This window comes from Mesoplodon mirus (assembly GCF_964341445.2).
Source record: "Mesoplodon mirus genome assembly, chromosome: 1".
Taxonomy (NCBI): Eukaryota; Metazoa; Chordata; class Mammalia; order Artiodactyla; family Ziphiidae; genus Mesoplodon; species Mesoplodon mirus.
Genome location: NC_138976.1, coordinates 4636721 through 4656618, shown reverse-complemented (window position 1 = coordinate 4656618; position 19898 = coordinate 4636721). Strand labels below are relative to the sequence as shown.

Sequence of the window (19898 nt, the reverse complement as noted above, 5' to 3'; positions counted from 1 at the left end):
CACAGAGCAGTCAAGTCGCAACTGAATAAGTCAGATAAGGAAGGGACGGCTCCAGAACCCAAGGCAGTGAGGTCAGAGCCTGGTTTCTGGAAACGGAAATGTCTTGAAAGGTCGAAAATTTGGTTTCCATTTACCATTACTGCTGTAGCCTTATACAGGAGGGAAGGGCCTTATTTTCCTTGAGTGTAAAAGTAAGTTGGGGGCCTCCCTGGTGGCGCAGTGGTTGAGAGTCCGCCTGCCGATGCAGGGGATACGGGTTCGTGCCCCGGTCTGGGAGGATCCCATATGCCGCGGAGCGGCTGGGCCCGTGAGCCATGGCCGCTGGGCCTGCGCGTCCGGAGCCTGTGCTCCGCAACGGGAGAGGCCACAACAGTGAGAGGCCCGCATACCGCAAAAAGAAAAAAAAAAAAAAAAAGTAAGTTGGTCTGTTATGGAGCTGGATGGATGGTGCTAATGGCTGCAGAACAACGTGCAAGTACTTAATACCATTGAACTGTGCACTTACAAATGGTTAGGATGATAGACTTTAGATTATGTGAATTTTAACACGATTGAAAAGAGAAAGACCCAAAGAAAGTAATTTGGTCCAGATGATTGCTAAGGAGTATTCCAGCTCCTTAAAAACCAAAATGAGGGCAAACTGATTTATCCAGCCCACCCACTACAGGCTCTCGGTGGTGCAGACCAACCTGCTCTTCTGGCTGGCCCCTGAAGAAGGCCTGTCCCCCCCTACTCTCTCTAGTGGGGGTTCTGGAACCCACTCCACCCCTCAGCTCCCCAGTAGCCGTGGGCTGCTCTAGGTCCATAGGAAGGACATAAGCCATCGCAAAAGTGAGTGTTCCTGACCAAAAATTTTAAACTTTAATTTAAAAATAATTAGAAAAACGGTGAATTGGTTATTATTGACGGATGCTAGAGAATCAACCCTACTTTGAAAACTGATGGATAAAGGGAAATTAAGCATTTACTCTGCCTGTCCTAAGTAAGTTGCACCACTGGATAACCAAGCAGTTGATTGAGGGGACTGTGTCCTTATAGAAGCGTTCCAGCGAGTAGATGAACAAAGGAATGACAGTATTAATATATTGCATTGGCCAGAAAGTTTGTTCGGGTTTTTCTCTAACATCTTATGGAAAAACCTGAATGAACTTTTCGGCCAGCCCAATATTACCACTCTGCGCCCTAATGACTCTAGACACTGACCATAAACAGCTGCTAGCATCATCAAAAAAGAGAGACAACTAAACATTCTGTGCCTCCCGATAGAAGACAATAGCATTGATGAAGTAGCCTTGGCAAAACAAGCAAATCAAACATGACTGACCAAGCTTCTTGATCCAACTGCCAGTCTATACAGTACACACAGAGGATAGAGAAACATGATCAAGAAAACCATGCAGATGCAATCAGCAAAACCCAGACCATGGGAAACTATAGGACAAACAACCGGGTCTCTTCAACAACAGCAACAAAACTGTGAGAAGAAAGAAAGGAAAGAAAGGAAGAAGAGAGACTGGAGAAAGAACTAGTTTGTGTATGCTCGAAATTCTCCATTAAAAAAACTTAAAAAAAAATAAAACATTAACAAAATTATTGGGGAAGAATTGGTAGAGAACAGATAATTTTTAGGGCAGTGAAACTATTCCGTGTGACACTATGATAGCGGACACATGTAATTACACATTTGTCAAAACCCATAGAATGTACAACACCGAGAGTGAACTCTTTGTAAACTATGGACTTTGCGTGATAATGGCGTGTCAATCTAGTTTCTTCAATTCCAACAAATGTACCAGTCAAGAGGGTACACATCTGCTGGATGTGTACACATCTGTACCAGTCTGGAGGGTACACATCTGGAAACACATCTGCTCGGTGGCAGAGCCACTTATCCCAGAACATTCCTCACCTTCGGACAGGGTTCTTTGCACTAGACCATGTTACCTACCTCCTTGCAGAGTAGCACCTGACCCCAGGAAGAAAGACAGATGGATGGACAAACGGATAGATACACGGATGGATGAATGGATAGATAGATCATAAAATCCACTCACCCACAGAATTCTATAGGATCTCTTTTTCCTTAGGCTGCTTGGTCTGCCCATACTGACATTTCAACTTTTTATTGAAAACATAATAAAACTATATGGATCTCCAATTCAGAATCTCAGCTCAAACTGTAACTATTTCTCTTTCTTTTCTTTCCCAAGGGAAATATACTCATTTATTAATTTTTTTTTTTTTTTTTTTGCGGTATGCAGGCCTCTCTCTGTTGTGGCCTCTCCCGTTGCGGAGCACAGGCTCCGGACGCGCAGGCTCAGGGGCCATGGCTCACGGGCCCAGCCGCTCCGCGGCATGTGGGATCTTCCCGGACCGGGGCACGAACCCATGTCCCCTGCATCGGCAGGCAGACTCTCAACCACTGCGCCACCAGGGAAGCCCCCATTTTTTAAAATTTTATTTATTTTTTATACAGTAGGTTCTTATTAGTCATCAATTTTATTTTATTTATTTATTTTTTAAAAATTTAATTTATTTATTTTTATTTTTGGCTGGTTGGGTCTTCCTTGCTGCACGCGAGCTTTCTCTAGTTGGAGTGAGTGGGGGCTACTCTTCGTTGCGGTGCGCGGGCTTCTCACTGCAGTGGCTTCTCTCGTGTGGAGCACGGGCTCTAGGCACGCGGGCTTCAGTAGTTGTAGCACGCTGGCTCAGTAGTTGTGGCTTGCGGGCTCTAGAGTGCAGGCTCAGTAGTTGTGGCGCACGGGCTTAGTTGCTCCGCGGCATGTGGGATCTTCCCGGACCAGGGCTTGAACCCGTGTCCCCTGCATTGGCAGGCGGATTCTTAACCACTGAGCCACCAGGGAAGTCCCAGTCATCAATTTTATACACATCAGTGTATACATGTCAATCCCAGCCTCCCATTCATCCCACCACCACCACCACCCCCCGCCGCTTTCCCCCCTTGGTGTCCATACGTTTGTTCTCTACATCTGTGTCTCAATTTCTGCCCTGCAAACCGGTTCATCTGTAGCATTTTTCTAGGTTCCACATATATGCGTTAATATATGATATTTATTCAAACTGTAACTATTTCTTTAAATGACTTTTGGTCTGCAAATTGCCAAAAGTACAAATATATCACTAACAAGAAAATCACTGTTTCTTGCAGGGAGGATATATAAAACAGCCTTAACAAGTGGGTAGAGGGGAGGGGAGAGGAGAGAAATTGAGCCGCTGCCTAACAAGAGCCATAGCTATAAGCACTAAACTGCTTTAGAAATGAACCGGTCACCTAATTCATTAAATATCAAATGCTGGACCAGGCAAGAATTTCCTCTCACTCAGGGCACACCTGATTTTGACCCCCAAACACAGACTACTGTAATCAGCAGAAGGCTGCGCCGATTAAGAGATTCTAGCATTCAGGAGAGCTGAAAACAGACTGGCAGGCACCAGTTCTTGTACACAGTAAGCTATTTCATGTGTCTGCACTTTGTCTTTCCATAAAACACATGGGACCTTAGGGCAAAAAGGTAAGGGGTACAAAATAATACATCACTCTTCACTTACCAAGAAGAAGCTGACAGGAGACAGTGCTGCTTCCCAATTAGTTCTTAAAAAAAATCAGTGCACACTATTCAATCATTTTGTGAATTTTGCTCTTCTTGGAAACTCTCTTTTTAAAATGGGTTTTGACTGTTTGCTGGAAAAGCTGTATAGAAACATCAGCGTGCCTAGTCCCATTTTTTCAAAAAGGCACAAGAGATGTTGAGCTTTAACTATTACTTCACTGCTCCTAAGGAGAGCCTTCTTAGTTCAGGGAATTCTGACACCTCTTGCAGGAGAGAGCAGTCAGCAAAGACACAATTTAATTCCTTGTTAGTGGAAGAAACAGTTCAATGGAGCAGATTAGGAAATAAAACCCTGGAGGAAGAGTTTCAGTCACCTAAATTTTTTGACAGAATTTGCACATTGTAAAAGCAAGGATTAAATCCCAGGTTTTCACCAGAAATCAGCAGAGCTAGCTTTCTTTTTTTTTTTTTTTTGATTCTATTATAAATGGAACTGTTTTCATTATTTTGTTTTGTTAATTGTTAGTGTATAGAAATACAACTGATTTTTGTGTATTGATCTTGTATCCTACAACTTTGCTGAATTTGTTTATTAGCTCTAATTGCTATTAACATGTGACCCCTGAGCTAGTCCACACACTTTCTTTCATCCCTATCTAATTGCTGAAGAGAAAGAGTAGATGAGACTTGCCCAAGGTTCTACTGCCCCTTCCAGCTGAGCTCCCATGCGGCTTAGCGCTCCAGCTCACCCCCTTAACTGAAGAGGTTCTTTTCAGTGTACTATGCACACACAAATTCCAGCAGGTGCCCTCTGCAAAGCCTCCTTCCTGTCCATCTCTTCCAACTTCCCAATCTCTACCTCCTGTTTGCCTTCTTTTAACCATTATCACGAGCCCAGCTGGACTCCCACCCCAACCCTGGCCCTCAGCTCTAGCTGTCTGGTCGCAGAGATAACACTCAGTAAGTGAAAACCCAGGACCCTTTACCCCCAATCTCCTACCTGGAGCAGAGAACCACAGGGGGCATCCACCACCTCGGTTCCCCCCCAGCCCCTGGTAACCCTGGTCTCCAACGAGACAGCCCTGGTCTTAGGTGTCCCAGAGCTCTGCACACACGGCCCTGGCAAGGTCAGACCCTTTACCTGCAACACACCTTCCAGGAAAGCAGGCAAATTCAGAATGCAAACCAGATTTATTTTAGGAGTTAGCCCCCCACCCCACTTGGAATCTGGTCTTCATGCTCACAAAAAGGCAGCCCTAAAGGTGGGACTCCCATCTCCAGATCCAGAGAAGCTCCGGCCTAGCTTTCCTTATCAAGAGCTAAATCTGGACAAGGGTATCATTTCTCAGAGCAGCAGGGCTCCTAACTGCGACAAAGAACACCACTGAAATTGTTACCCAAAATATAAATACGATTTCAGAGCTGTTGGCGACGACTCCCATTTTGTGACTGTATGAAACTTAATTTCACACCTTGTATAAACATTTGCTCATTCACAGCAATTGTTGCAAGTTCTAAGGAAAAACCACTATTTGTTTTAGCTAAATTACAATAAATTACATGCTTCTGATTTCTGCACAGGGTGAGAGCTTAAAGACATTTTCCCTCAAAACTGGCATAAGACGAGTGTAAGCTCCATGGAGTCTGGGCCCATGTGCTGAAATGAAACAAAAATACTGTCTCCGATAATGAAGAAGTCAAACACATAAGAAAATGCACAGATGATCCCCAATGCCTTTTTCTCTAGTTCGTTTATTTCAAAATGTGGCCCTTTGTGAGAAATAATCCTAACTGATGCAAGCGGCACAGCTCTTCCTTCATCAACTACTCCAAGGAGAAGAAATGACTAGTCCCAAAGAGGAGGACCAGAGGGGACTCGCAGGATTTACAGCCACCTGGGTGGTCGCAGCTGGTATGCAGCCACAACGGCAGGAAGGCAATTTACCATATGGACACAACCACAGAGCAAGGCTACAGCATGAGGAAGGAGGGCTACACTGAGCTGTGTGGGCCCAGAATCATCATACAGCAAGGGGAGCTCGGGGACAGGGGTACACTGCCGGGCAAGGAATTAACACGCTTTCAGCCAAAAACCGGCCTCAGATTTCCCACCAAATCTGACCACTGATCTGTTTTCTTCCTACTTTATTCTGAAGTGGTAGGGAAGGTGAGAAAAGGGATTCTCATCAGAAAGAAAGCACTCGGGGAAAAGAGCTTACTAAGTACGCTTAGACCAAGCCCCCCATCCCACTTAGATATGTATAGGCTGGTGGCATTGGCAACAGTGGTAGCAGACAGCATTTATTCTACACGTCGTACGTCCCTCCACGTGGAGGAGTCGGCTACATGGATGGCCCCCAGTGGAACATGTCCTGGTATTTACGCCCTGGTGTTGGGCAGTCCCTTCTCCTTAAGTCTGGGATGACCTTGTGACTTGCTTTAGCCGACAAAATGTGGCTGTATTTCGATGTAACTCACTCTCAATGCCTCAAGAATGTTACACTTGAGAAGGAAAATTTTAAGATGTGTATGCAGAATTTAGATATAAAAGCCAACCTGCCAACTTTCTCATTTCCTAATCATTCTGTAAAACTTTTCCCTCACTAAATAGGTACTGTTAATTGCCTGGGAAGAGTCTCCTTTTATGTCAGCAGTAGTTCTTATTTCAAAGGCTACCTGTAATGCTTTACAAAACTGGCTTTGACTTTGGTGTGAGACAAATATATGGAAGTTTATTACTACATTCAACCTAGACTTCCCTTCCAGTAATTAACAATAAATATTTTTAGCATCGAAAATGTGCATCTCAGACAGATATGTAAATATTTAGCGCCATCCTTTTGAGACTGTTAAGTTTTCATTTTCAGTCATGCAGGCGTATGTAAGTGTTTTCATTAATAGCCTAATTATATCGAATATTTTCATTCTGCACAATATTTTGCTTCTATATTTGAAATAATTGAATTCATCTGCACCAATAAATGTTCTAAATGGACATGTTAATAACTGAAATCAGCACATATTGTAACCCTCAGAACAATATATAAAACAAGGACGAATGTTTATATTACACCAAGGCAAAACTGCCCATGACCGGTAGCTTGGCTCAAGGTCACATTTCAGTTTAAATTCCTTATGTCGCTCCAACTGATTCTGATCGGGCCGGGGGTGGGTGGGTGGGGAGAGCTTACCACACTGAGACCATTTTTTTTACCTCTAGTCTCACAAACAAGACCCAGCATCTTCACTTGCTGTTCCAGGCCCCACTTGTCTTTACAACCTTATATTAATGCTCCCCATTCTTCTGTGTTCCTCTGACTGGAACTTTTCCCTCAGAGGCCTACATGGCTAAGCCTCCTGTCACATGTGCTCGAAGGTCGCCTTCTCAAGGAAGTCTCCCCTCACCATTCCTTTAAAGGCAGCTCTCCCAGCTCTTCTAACATTCTATACATTACCTATCTATTATGGTTACTGTCTTCCACACTCTCTCTGCTAGGAATGTAGACTCCATGAGGAAAGGGGCTCTGTTTTGTTCACGGAAATATTCTGAGCACCTAGAACCATATACACATATATACACACATACATATAGCAGACACTTAGTAGGTATCTGTTTACTCAAGAATGACTTATCTGCCAGGCACTGTTCTGTTCTAGGCCCTGGGGCTACGGCAGTAAACAAGACAAACAGGGTCCCTCTTGCATAGAGATTTCAGCCAAATAATTTTAAAAAAACAAAAACAAAAAAACAAGACAATAAATCAATAGAGGACAGCAGACAGTGATGAGTACTACAAAGATCATTAAAAGGTAGTAATGATAGAGTGACTGGGGAAGCTACTTTAGACTGTAGTCAGGGAAGGCCTCTCTGAGGAGGTGACATTTCAGCTAAAAAACTGAATAAGGCGATATCTGACTCTTGCACACGCTTGTTTTACCTTCCATGTCCCCGATCCGCTGTGGGCTAAGGCGAGTCACAGGGCCCCCCAACTTCTGCCCGGTCTCTGTTTCTCCTGGCACTTCTTGCCTTTATACGGTCAGTACTTTGGCCCCAGGTTTACCTGTTATGGCCTCACTGTGGACTGTACACTCTGTTGTTATGACGTTTCCCTCTACAGCCATTTACGCCGTGTGTCTTTTATTTTACTTTACTTTTGTTTTTGGCCGTGTTGGGTCTTCGTTGCTGCACGTGGGCTTTCTCTGGTTGCGATGTGCGGGGGCTACTCTTCATTGCGGTGCTCGGTCTTCTCATTGTGGTGGCTTCTCTTGTTGCGGAGTGTGGGCTCTAGGTGTGTGGGGCTTAGTTGCTCTGCGGCATATGGGATCTTCCCAGACCAGGGATCGAACCCGTGTCCCCTGCATTGGCAGGCGGATTCTTAACCACTGTGCCACCAGGGAAGTCCCATGCCATGTGTCTTGAACTCAACTTTCTGGCATTTCTATCACAAACTTAGTTTTCTCTTAGTTAGAAACACAGGATCTGTTTTTGTCCAATATTCCTTGAATATTGTACATAGTAGGATTTTGGTTTGGGGGACAATCTGAGTCTTTTTACTTTAATAGGTATTTCTATTGGTATTTATTGACAATATAGATGTGTAGTCTAAAACTGGTCATGTTATTTTATGGTTTTAGCTATTAACGCTTTGTTATTGTTTTTATCTCTTGCTATATGGATTGTCTTTTCTGTTGCCTTGGGGGTTTATACTGCACCTTCTTTCTTTTTTTTTTTTTCAAGTTCTTTCTAATTTTACATCATATACTTAAACCTCTATTTCTTGATGTTTAGACACATCTCTGGCTCCCAAATAAGATGAGAAAGTACGCCTACCCAAACTCAATTCTATTTGCTCTACAAATGTTTCTACATTCCCATGTTTTATAACATTTACCTTCTCTTTTTATTCTTGACAATTACTTGGCCTTGACTATTTATTCAAAATGACAGATGGCTTTGCCATTATTCACCAGAATGTAAACGTCTATATTCCCTGTGCCTAGAACAGGGCTTGGTACACAACAGGCAGTCGATATACATTTGCTGAATGAATGAAGGGACACAGTTGATCCCTTGACTCGACTGGATTTTTGTCATTAAGTATGTATTTGAAGAAAGGTTCATGGGCCTTTCCTAGAGTTCACGCTTTATCCCCACCTCCTTTTTTTTTTTTTAAAGAACACTGTTATTAACACTGCTATCTTTCTGTATAACACAACTTGGCTGAATATAAAAATTCTTGGGTCAAGCTTTCCACACAAATTTTGTGGTATGCTCCACGGTATCCTGGCATTGAATGAATGCTGTGGAAAACAATCTGAGGCAACGGTTCCTGTAAAGGGTGATACTTTCTCTGGTCACCAGCTTTCAAGCAGGTTAAGACCCTTCCTTTGATTGACTGGTGCATCTTTTGTGGGTTTTAACTTCTTTTTTGTTTCTGGCATTAAGTTTTATGAGAAGAGGCCTGGTGCAGAGACCAAAAATCCAGGAAGTTTTTGAAACAAGGACTAAGCAAAGGTATAAAGATGAGAAAGAGCAGAAGGATATGGGAATGAGCAACCGTGGATATGATGTTTCCCTAAACCGGCCCCGCAGAGGAATTCACTCAGTGTGGAAGGGGGGATGGCTGGGAAGGTGGGCCAGCAGGAGCTGGAGCTCTCTTCCTTCATTCTAAACAGGTTCCATCTTCAAGAAATCACTACCTCCCCAAATATCACACATGACAACGCACGAGATCAAAATGTTTTCCTGATGATAGTAAGTCAGTCTTTTAGGTATTTCAAAGGCATTCTTACTTTCTTGCAAATTTACTCAATTTTCTATTCCCTCTTGCTTTCTGTTTACATTATCCCAACTGTCAGAAGGACAATATTTTGACACAATAGCGAGCAATTAAAATGCTACAGGCAGTCATGAAGAATTATGCATGCAACTGGTCCTCCTCCTACTGGAACGAGTACCAGAAAACCTCATTAATCTGGATTCTACTGAATCAGTGGGGAAAGCAGCCCACTAGGAATCGGGACGCAGGGGATTAGCTCTGGCTCCCATCCTAGTTGTATGTAAGTTACTGTCCCTCCCGGGGCCTCAGAGTTCCCAGTTAAGCAATGAGAGTATATGCCGAGGTCCTGGGGCAGCAAAAAACCACTGGAAAAGGTCGGAGTTTGTGTCTCTTAAAACATGGACAGAATTAGCTGACTTTTAGTTTTACAATTTGTTTTTTTTAAATATGAGCTAGGAAAATTATTTCTGTAAATACAACAGTCACAAAGTAAAATAAAATCATGATATTAAAGGGATAAAATTATGAGCTCTTTTTAAAAATTTGTCTAGCATAGTGATTACTCGTATTTTTTTATTTTAAAAAAATGACAGAGTAAATACTGAGAAAATATCCTTTGTCAGCCACTTAGATATGCTTGTTTACACAGGAATAGTTATTAATGTATCAACTGTGATTTGTCCATTAAAGAAGCCATTAACTTTGCAAGCCTAGCTCTGAACAAGGATATGCAGAGGTGTGGGGAGATGGGAATGGTGCTGGGTTTCTTCATATTCATCATCTCATTCAAACTTCATAACAATTGCAAATGTTACCATCCCTATTTTGATAAATGATAACAAATGTTATCCTTATTTTGTGGGTGAAGAAACCAAGGCTATGGCAACTATATAAGTAGCAGGTGACTATAAGAAAAGAATATTTATAACACTTTGAAAATATTACATTATTCAGACTTCACTAATTAAGACTGAGCTTCCTCTTAGCAAAACCATGAAGCAACGAAACTGGTGTGGTTCTAATATTTTACCTGGAACTTCCCCCTCAGGACAAAAGCAGGAGCCCAGGATCTCCCTTGACCTTTCATCCCATAAAAACATGCCTGAAGAGGCCTCAGCAGTGGGTTCTGTGGCTGTAAGCCACACTCTGATATTACTCCTTTGTAGGTAATGTGGTAAAATACATAACACAAAATTTTACCGTCTTAACCATTTCCAAGTATTCAGTTCGGTGGCACTAAGTACATTCACAATGTTGTGTAACCAACTATGTCATTTTTAACTTAACTTTTTATTATGGAAATGTTTGAACTAGTCCCAAAGTAGAGAGAACCATATAATCAACTCTCACATCAGCCAGCTCCAGCAATTATCCATCCTATTTTATTTACCCACCCCCCATATAACCATACTTTTAAAAAAACTAAAATAGAATAACACAAATTCATTATCAATTCACCTACAATCTACTTCAGTATGATATGGTAGTATCTTAACACCTGCCACTGGGAAGCAACAGATTCACCTTTAAAGTAATTGAATTATGAGCACCCTGCTCAAAATACTTTGTTATTGACCACCTGCTAGCTAAAACCCACCTTCAGCCAGCACCCTCCCATGCCCCTGCTTTCACACAAACCAGGCAGCTCACGATTTTCTTCTGGTCATGCTGCATGGCTTGTGGGATCTTAGTTCCCCGGGGATTGAACCCGCGACCTCTGCAGTGAAAGCATGGAGTCCTAACCACTGGGCCGTCAGGGAATTCCAGGTCATGATCTTTTCCCATCTCCGGTTTTCCTTAGACTGTCCTCCTCCAGTCCACCTAATGTTTCCTCCTCACACCTTCTCTGTTCAAGAAAGGCTCTGCTTCCTTCGAAGTCCAGCTCCAGTCCTCTCTGCAAAGGGCTGGGGCCCTAACGGTGTTCTCCTTCCCACAGGTGAGCCGACAGGTACGTTGTAATAAACACCTGTGGCTCACCTCCAACAACGCAGTGATGCTCCAAAGAGTCAGGTCCTCTGGAACCTTCCTGCTCTGATGGGCATCTTCTGTTTTGTCCATGGGCCTCTTTCTGACCGATCCTGAGGCTCTTGACGTGGGGTCCTGAAACTGCACGCGCTGTTTACATTGCTCGCAAGATTATACTTTCCGTGAGACCAGGGATCTTGTCTGGTTAGGTATCCCAGATCCCTAGTGCCTAGAACAGCAACCAATTCCACCCATGTTTATTGAGCATCCTATACATTTTCCAAAGGTGGGGAGTGTCTCTTATTCCTAAAAAGGTCCAGAACCTCCAGCCTAGTCCTTTTGGATCCATGCCTTGGTCATACAGCCCACCGGGTCACTGGTTTAAGGGTCACTTCAAGAGGGTGTGGTCTCTTGTTTCACCCTGAATTCCATGCTCTGCAGCTTGAAAGCCAGTCCTGCCTCAGGGTCCTAGGTTCCGACCAGTAGAGGACTTCCATTAGAGCAGGAGATTTGGCCAAATCTTACCTCCCGGATGACCTCCGCTCACAATAATCTCGCGAAGCACTGTCTATACACATCGTCAGGGGCTGATATTCCCTATCTGTCTCTGAACACAGTCTCACCCTTCAATCGGATTGCAAGCCCCTCACAGTCAAGGGCACATAACACTGTGCACTCATCAGACACAGGGTGGGAAATCCATAAACACCTGTGGTCAATTCATTAATCAATGCCACTGGCATTACAGGGGCAGGGAACAATGAGAAACGTGGAAGTATGCTAAAGACCAGAGCGAAGTGAGTCCTGTCTTTTAAATCGTAATACAGAGGCACTAAAAGAAGAGCCTGTTTTCCCTTCCAAGACACCTTGTGACAGTTTTTCATAACTGCTACTTGTACCCAAATATCTTTAAGGCAGATGCACAAAACAACAGACGCTTGCTATGTAAAAGAACAGCTGCATTTCAAAAAATGCAGGTGCCATCAGAGACCTAAGTCTGCACCTGTGGAGAGAGAACTTCCCCGAGACACCACCATTCAGAACTTACATTTTAAAGCAGAGCTGTTACTTCCACATCCTCTAAGCCAGCCAGGAACCCCTTAGAAAACAGACAGGAACAACCTAATTTTATTAGTTGCTACAGAAATCCAAAGCAATCTATTTTCTAACTCCCTGCTGGAAGCAAGAAAAATACCTTTGACACTCATCCCTGCCCATACCCCGCAAAGATCTGAATCAAACTCAATAAGGGTAACAGGCAAATCTCCACTGAACTTTGTAAATGATCTGTCCTCTCACAAAGCCAAAGTATTAGCAATCTAACTTCCTGTTTTATGGCAACACACTTAACAAACATAAATTAATAATTTTCAAAATCAAAACGCAATAAAACATACAACACAAAATACATAAAACAGAATTTAATTTTCCTTTGAAGGTTCAGGAAGGAACTCAGATTTTTCAGTGTTTTGGATTAATTTAAATCAGGACATTTACTAAAAATGCCTATTAGTAGAGCTTTTTATAAGTTCCTTTGGTGACCTCTGTTGTGATATTTTATTATTCTTCACTGCCCAATTCCTGTGATATTACCTGGAAAGAAAGCAATGTGCTCCCATGTATACTCTGTGTGTGGGGGGTGGGGTGGGGGGGGTGTCTGTACTCAACAGAAAAGATACAAGCCAACAGGAGACATAATTTTATCTGAGTTTTAAACTGATGAGAAAAACAGGAAAGGAAGGCCTTGTTACTGTTTCTATCACCATTAACAGGAATCTTTTTACTTTGTAGGACATGGACGTGGAAGACGGCTATATGCAAACAAGGATAAACATCTACAAAATTCCAATCTATCAATATTGTTTCTCTTTTGGTGCCATGTCTTAAAAGGAATGCACATACTCCTACAAAGGATAACTCTTCAGAGCCCACCTCCTCCACGAAGCCTTCTTCACTGCCCCTCACTAGAACTCCTGACCCATAATATTCATTTGGTGCGTACTACTATCATCTAAATAACAATATGCATAGTAAATAAGCAACTAGCACTTAGTGAGTGGTACTGCCTTACTGTCCCATTATTATTAGCCCCATCAACCAATGAGAAAACTCAGGGTGAGAGAGGTTAATTAAGAAGCCCAGAGACACACAGAGAATAAATGGGAGACCTAGGGTTCAAACCCAAGCCGACTGACTCCCGAAGCTATTTTTCCAGCCTATACTTCCTTGTTTATTTTTCATGTGCACTATGTTCTAAGTCCCCTTGCCTGTGAATGTCTAAGGACAGGGGTTCTCTGTGTCCCTAGAGTCTCTACCACCACGCCTGACATAAGCTTGCTGAGAGTACATAACACCGTAGTTTAGTATCAGTTCGTATTCATTATAAAAAACAAAAAGCCCAGACTCTTCTTTTGCAAGCCCTTATTTACCATGTTGAAATGTTACACAGAATGCCGCGTTTTATTGTGCTTTGCTTCATTGTGCTTTGCAGATACTGCGTTTTTTACAAATTGAAGGTTTGGGACAACCCTGCATTGTCTGATGATGGCTAACATTTTTTAGCAATAAAGTATTTTTAAATTAAGGTATGTACATTGTTTTTTTAGACAAAGTGTTATTGCACATTTAATAGACTACACTATAGTGTAGATATAACTTTTTTTTTTTTTTTGCGGTACGCGGGCCTCTCACTGTTGTGGCCTCTCCTGTTGTGGAGCACAGGCTCCGGACGCGCAGGCTCAGCGGCCATGGCTCACGGGCCCAGCCGCTCCGTGGCACGTGGGATCTTCCCGGACCGGGACACGAACCCGTGTCCCCCACATCGGCAGGCGGACTCTCAACCACTGCGCCACCAGGGAAGCCCTAGATATAACTTTTATATGCAATAGGAAACCAAAAAATATGTGTGACTTACTTTGTGATATTTGCTTTATTGGGGTGGTCTGGAACCAAACCCGCCGTATCTCCAAGGTATGCCTGTACAAAAAAGATTAATACTGGCGGTAGGGGGTAGGAACTAAGACCAGCATGCTGGATCCTAGCCATACAGTAACAGTCTCATGGCTGAGAAAGATTACGGCAGACAGGAGACACACCTCTCAGATCCCCTTTGGGAAGGCCTGGCCGCCTGGCTGTGGGGAGTGCAGTCAGCAGGCAGCCTCCAGCTGCCAGCTCATTCAGGGTCAGTGTCAGCAAGCCACTTCTCTGTGTTAACACTAATTCCCAGAGACCTAAACCTTCCTCATGGTCTCCCTGTTAAGAGTGGGGGGGACTTCCCTGGTGGTCCAGGGGGTAAGACTCTGCACTCCCAATGCAGGGGGCCTGGGTTCGATCCCTGGTCGGGGAACGATATCCCGCAGACATGCCGCAGATGAGAGTCCGCATGCTGCAACTAAAAGATGCCGCAGGCCACAACGAAGATACCACATGCCGCAACTAAGACTCGGCGCAGCCAAAATAAATAAAGTAATTAATTAAAAAAGAAAAAAAAGAGTGGGGGCCCATGGGGGTCAGGAAGCAGATGAAGCCCTAGCCGAGGCCCGGCTTATGGCGGGTCCATCCACGGGGTCTGCGGGCGCAGCTGGCGTGCGCCCTTGAGGCCAACGTACTTGGCAGTCGGCACAACCACCACTTCAGGTCCTTGGTCTGTGGGGTTAGACCTTCCATAGTGGAGAAGGCCAAGTGGAAGTGTGATGCTGCACTGCCCCGCCCCACCACTGTCCCCCAGCCAAGAGAATACTGCACCCCACGGCAATGGCAGAGATTAGTACCATTTTTAAGGATCTCAAGGATGCAGAGGAAGTGGTCTCCATCCTATCTGGACTGGTGTAATTTGCCAGTCTGACTCCTGCAGAAACCAGACAGATCCTGGAGGAAAACTGCAGACTACTGAGGGCTCAACCAGGAAGGCAGCCCTGATCACAGCCACTGTGTCAGATGCAGCACCTTTTCTAGAGCAGGATAATACAGTCTCTGATCATACAAAGCCATTGGTTTAGTGAATGCATTTTTTATTCCAATCAAACAAGAAGATCAGAAACAGTTCATATTCCATGGTACAGTACACGTTTAGTCTTGCCTACGGGCAAACTTCTGCCCTCTGTCACAATATAGCAGGAAGAGCCCTGGACGTCTAGACATCCTCTGACCGTCACAGTGATCCATGACATAACGACATGATACCGATCAAGTCAGATGAGCAGGAGGTGGCCAGGTCGTTGGAGGCATTGGTAAGATACATGCTATGTCTTCCCCATCCATAAAAATGTTTAGGGATCCGGAGGCCAGGTGCATGCCAGGACGTCTCACTGTAGAGAGACAGCCCTCTGCAGATTTCTCACACCCTATACATCGGCTGGGTATGCTGAGAATACAAGGCCCCAACCACTCTTTATCTGGGACCTCTCTCAAGGTTGTGCTTGCAGTGAGCAGCCTTGAGGGATAAGGTAACATCTCCCTGCAAATAAAGAGCAAACTTGCTGACAGGCTGCTATAATGTGATGGGTTTTCCAGGCTCAGTGTCCCTTCCTGTGATGTAACCCACTGTGAGGGCAGGCATCCATCTAGGCCCACCCGAATCACCCCTTATGGGATTCAGGAAACTAAGGAGACCCTGCTGACAGCCTGGCTACTCCTTTTCCTGGGACTTCTGTCAGCATCTCTGTGACTGTGATAAGCTAACATTTTAGCTTGCAAAAAAGAAGGGGGGGAGGTAAAAGTCTCAGACCTTTCACAGCTCTTGACACCTATATAAAGTAAAACATAATGATTGCATTTTGCATCTCTTATCACGAGGAAAAGACGCACCGTGTCTGGTGGGCCTCTTTGGGTGCTATCAGACCCACCAGGTCCTCAGGTTGCACAGGCCCAGCCACAATCAGCTCTGAGATGGAAGCAGTACACCCTGGACTGAGCATGAGGAGAACCAGAGGCCTTGGGCCCTAGGGCACCACCACGCTGTCTCAGCATCCCTCCCGCAGCTTGTGTCTGTTTGTATAGGGAATCCCATACGATCGACTGGAGGAGGAGGAAAAAGCCCAAGCCTACTTTACAGACAGGCCACCTTGGTATGTGGGTACAAGCCAAAAGTGCACGGCAGCTACATTACAGACCCACTTGGGATGAGCATAAAGGCCAGCAGTGAGGGAAAGACCTCCCAACAGGTAGGCTTTGAGCATTCGCAGCAAGGTGCCAACCTTGTGTGGAAAAACAAGTGGCACAGGTTAGACGATATATGGGCTCATGGGCAGTGATGAGTGGTCCAGTCAGATTGTCAAGGGCCTAGAAGGAAAGACTGGAAGGTCAGGACAAGAAAGTCTAAGGTGTAGACATGCATGAACACATGGGGGTGCGCTGAAGGGTAGAAGATCTCTGTATCACCCACCATGGAAGAGCACTGGATAATCAAGGGGAAAAAGTGACCTGACCACTTAATATCAGTCAACCTTGTCAGCATGATGGACCCATGAACAAAGTGGCCACAGTGGCAGAAATGGGCTCAACAGCACGGACTTGCACTTAGAAGAGTTGACATAGTTACTGATGCCAACAAATGTCCAAACTGCCAGCAACAGAGACCAATACCGAGCCGTACAGTAATAGTGGCGTGGCTGACAAAGAGCGTGATAGGCAAGGACATGCAGCAACAGGTCCCTCCTTCAAGGAAGACCTTGCTGCCCGGCTACGGGAACGCGGTCAGCACTCGGCCTTCAGCGGTCAGCTCACCCAGGGACAGCCTCAGAGAGCCACCCCACTGCAGTCACGGCCTTCCTGGAGCCACCTGCGTCTGGTGACCGAGCAAGGCAGGATTATAAAGGCCAAGCCTGCTGGCCGACGCAGGACAGCTCTTACAGGCCATGCTCGCTCCGGAGATCTCCTGGGCTTTGTCAGGCTGTATTGCAGTTAACCGTCTTCCCCTGTCCAATCATGCTTCTTCCCCCTTCCTCTGACAGGTGTTGACCCCTAATAAATATACTGCACCCAAAACTCCATCTCAGCATCTGCTACCAAGAAACCTGATCTATGACAGAGGTGAATGCAAGGCACAGCTCTACCTTGTACGGCTCAGAGGTGTGGGTTCTGGAGTCCCAGTGCCCAGGACTGAACCCTAGTCCCGCCACCTCCCAGCTGGGAGACTCTGGACAAGGTACAGGCAAGGAGAGTAGCAGTACCTCTCAGAGGACAAATGTAAGAATTAAATGGGTGCCTTTTGTTTTGGCTTTCATTATTAACCAGTCCTGAGCTATTTCTTCCCTCACTGTAGATTCGGCTTTGGTTGGTTGGTGATCTCTCACCTCATTTCTTTGAACCCGGAGTCTATAAATCTGGGCTCATTTGTAGAACAGAAATATCTGTCCCTACTGGCTGATAAAGTATTGTTTCTCTGCCAAAAAGAAGTGCTAACAGGGCAGAGCTCCAGGGCCACAGGGAGCACTGAAGCAGAGAGCTGGAATTCGTAACACACAAATGCTGAAACCACCCCCTTCTTGCAAAGAACCAGAAGCAAGGGCTGTGTGGCCTCTGCTAGGCTCACACACAAGACTCAATAAGCAATCAGTGAAGTTATCCCACGTGGGGAATCTCAGAACAGCAAACAGGGGTAGTGATTCTATGACACCATCCAAAAACATCACCTAAAAAAAGATGCAATTTTTTAATATCCTGTTTTGGGGTGTTTTTTTTCTCTCTCTCTTCCTCCTCCACTGCCCCACACCCCCCCACTGAGTCAGGAGAAATCGGGAGAATATCAGCAGGAGCAGAACAGTCAGGGGTCCAGTCCTGGCTCTGCTACTAATAAATCTCTGTGACTTCTTTGAGAGAAACACCTCCCTACCTGCACCCTCAGTTTCCTGCATGGTGAAATGATGGGAAGGAAGCAGCTGCCTCCTGGCTCTTCTGGGTCTGGGTTTTCGTGACACTCTAGACATGTCCCTCAACAATATGAGAGGTTCCTTAATGGGCAGGACAAGGCCACATGCTGTCTAAATGTCTGTTGGATGAACTGTATTAAATTAATTGGTCTTAGGAGACTTTAAATATTTAAGTACCCTTTGTTAAAAATAAAAAAGTGTGAAAAAAAATCTTTTAAAGGAGAGGGGAAGTTAATTTCTAAGAACCCATCCTAGCCCTCCTCCGATCTGTGAAGTGAGGTTCTCTGCGTGCCACACTTGGGGCTGAGGCAGGGGTGGGAGGGCGGGGCCTATTTGAACTGACAAGAGAATATGGGAGTTCTGGCCAAGAGAAGGAAAAGGGATTTGGTGCCTTTTATTTACTTAATTTCAGTTATTTTATTTTATTTTTCCCAAGGTGCCCAAGTCAACGGGGAAAAAAAATCTAAATCTATTTTGTTATATGTCAGATAGGAAAAGAACATCCTTCTAGAGCTACTGTGCTTGGGATTTATACTGGCTTAATGATATGATAAAAATGAAATGAAATTTTACTTAAGACTGTGAGAGACTTACAAGGATATTTTCTTTGGGGCACTGAGATGTAAAGTAGGCGTAGATAAGTGGAAGGAAAAGGACCCTAGGAAACACTTCTGGGGCCGCAATGAGTGGGGCTAGGATTGGAGAGGGGACAAGTTATTGAACCTGTAGGTAAAACCCCCTAGGTTTCTTCTCTGGAGACAGTAAGTCCCAGCAAATCTAACTCTGTGTGAACTGGGGCAGCTGTACAAAGAGAAAGTTCCCAGAGCCAAAAGTTACATTCCTTCCAAAGATCTACCTGGGCATGTCTTTGCCTGAGCCCCCAGGACATCAGGGTGGGGGAGATGGAGGGGGCATGAGGACGTTCTGCTCAACAACACATAATGGCGTCAGTCTGTGGGCAGGGCACTCAGGGGAATCCCGAAAGGTGGTTCCGTCCTATTACGAGTGTCCACCAGTGCTTAGAGACTAGGAACTTCTGCAAGTTTGATCCCAAGCCTGGCAAAGTCTCTTGTTGTGGTTATTAAACAGTAAAAAAAAAAAAAAAAAAAACCTAGGTTTCCAGGGACAAAGATGAGAGGGGGAAGGGAGAACAGCAACCTCAGAAAAAGAGCCAAAGAAAGGAGCACGGGATCTCAGGCCCGCTATCACGGCCGTCTCCCAATCCTTTTCACATCACAGTACCCACAGATGATGTCTATAGGACACAGTGATATAAGGAACTGCTCAAAGCCCCAAGCAAGTTTCCTTGAGAGCTGAAGGGATCAGTATCCCCTCACGACTCCAGGAAGTGGGCTCTGGGAGAAGGGCCAGGTAGAAGAGTGACAGGTGGGATAGAGTGGCCCCATTCAGCAGTTCCCACTTCTCAGAGTCTTGCCTTTGCCCCTTCCTTTTAGGGGTTAGTGGGGAGTGGGCCTGTTTTAGGCTGCTCTAATATGAGCCAGCAACATTATATTTAAGTCCGTTTGTAGGGAATTTCAACTTTTCCGAGTCCACATCCTCCAAGGAGCCTTCCTGGTTCCCTTGGGTTGATTTCATATCCTTCTTTTGAACCCTAATGGCCTCTTTACTTGTCTCCCCAGGGCACGCTTAAGTTCTTTAAAAGAAGGTTTATTCATCGCTCAATATCCAGCATCTAGCATGATGGACATCAG

The 19898-nt window shown here is 44.8% G+C and overlaps 1 protein-coding gene across 1 annotated transcript in view; it reads right to left on the bottom strand.

Moving 5' to 3' along the window:
* MED27 (mediator complex subunit 27) overlaps positions 1-19898 on the bottom strand; it is a 207645-nt gene that overhangs the window by 106115 nt on the left and 81632 nt on the right. The window lies entirely within an intron of this gene.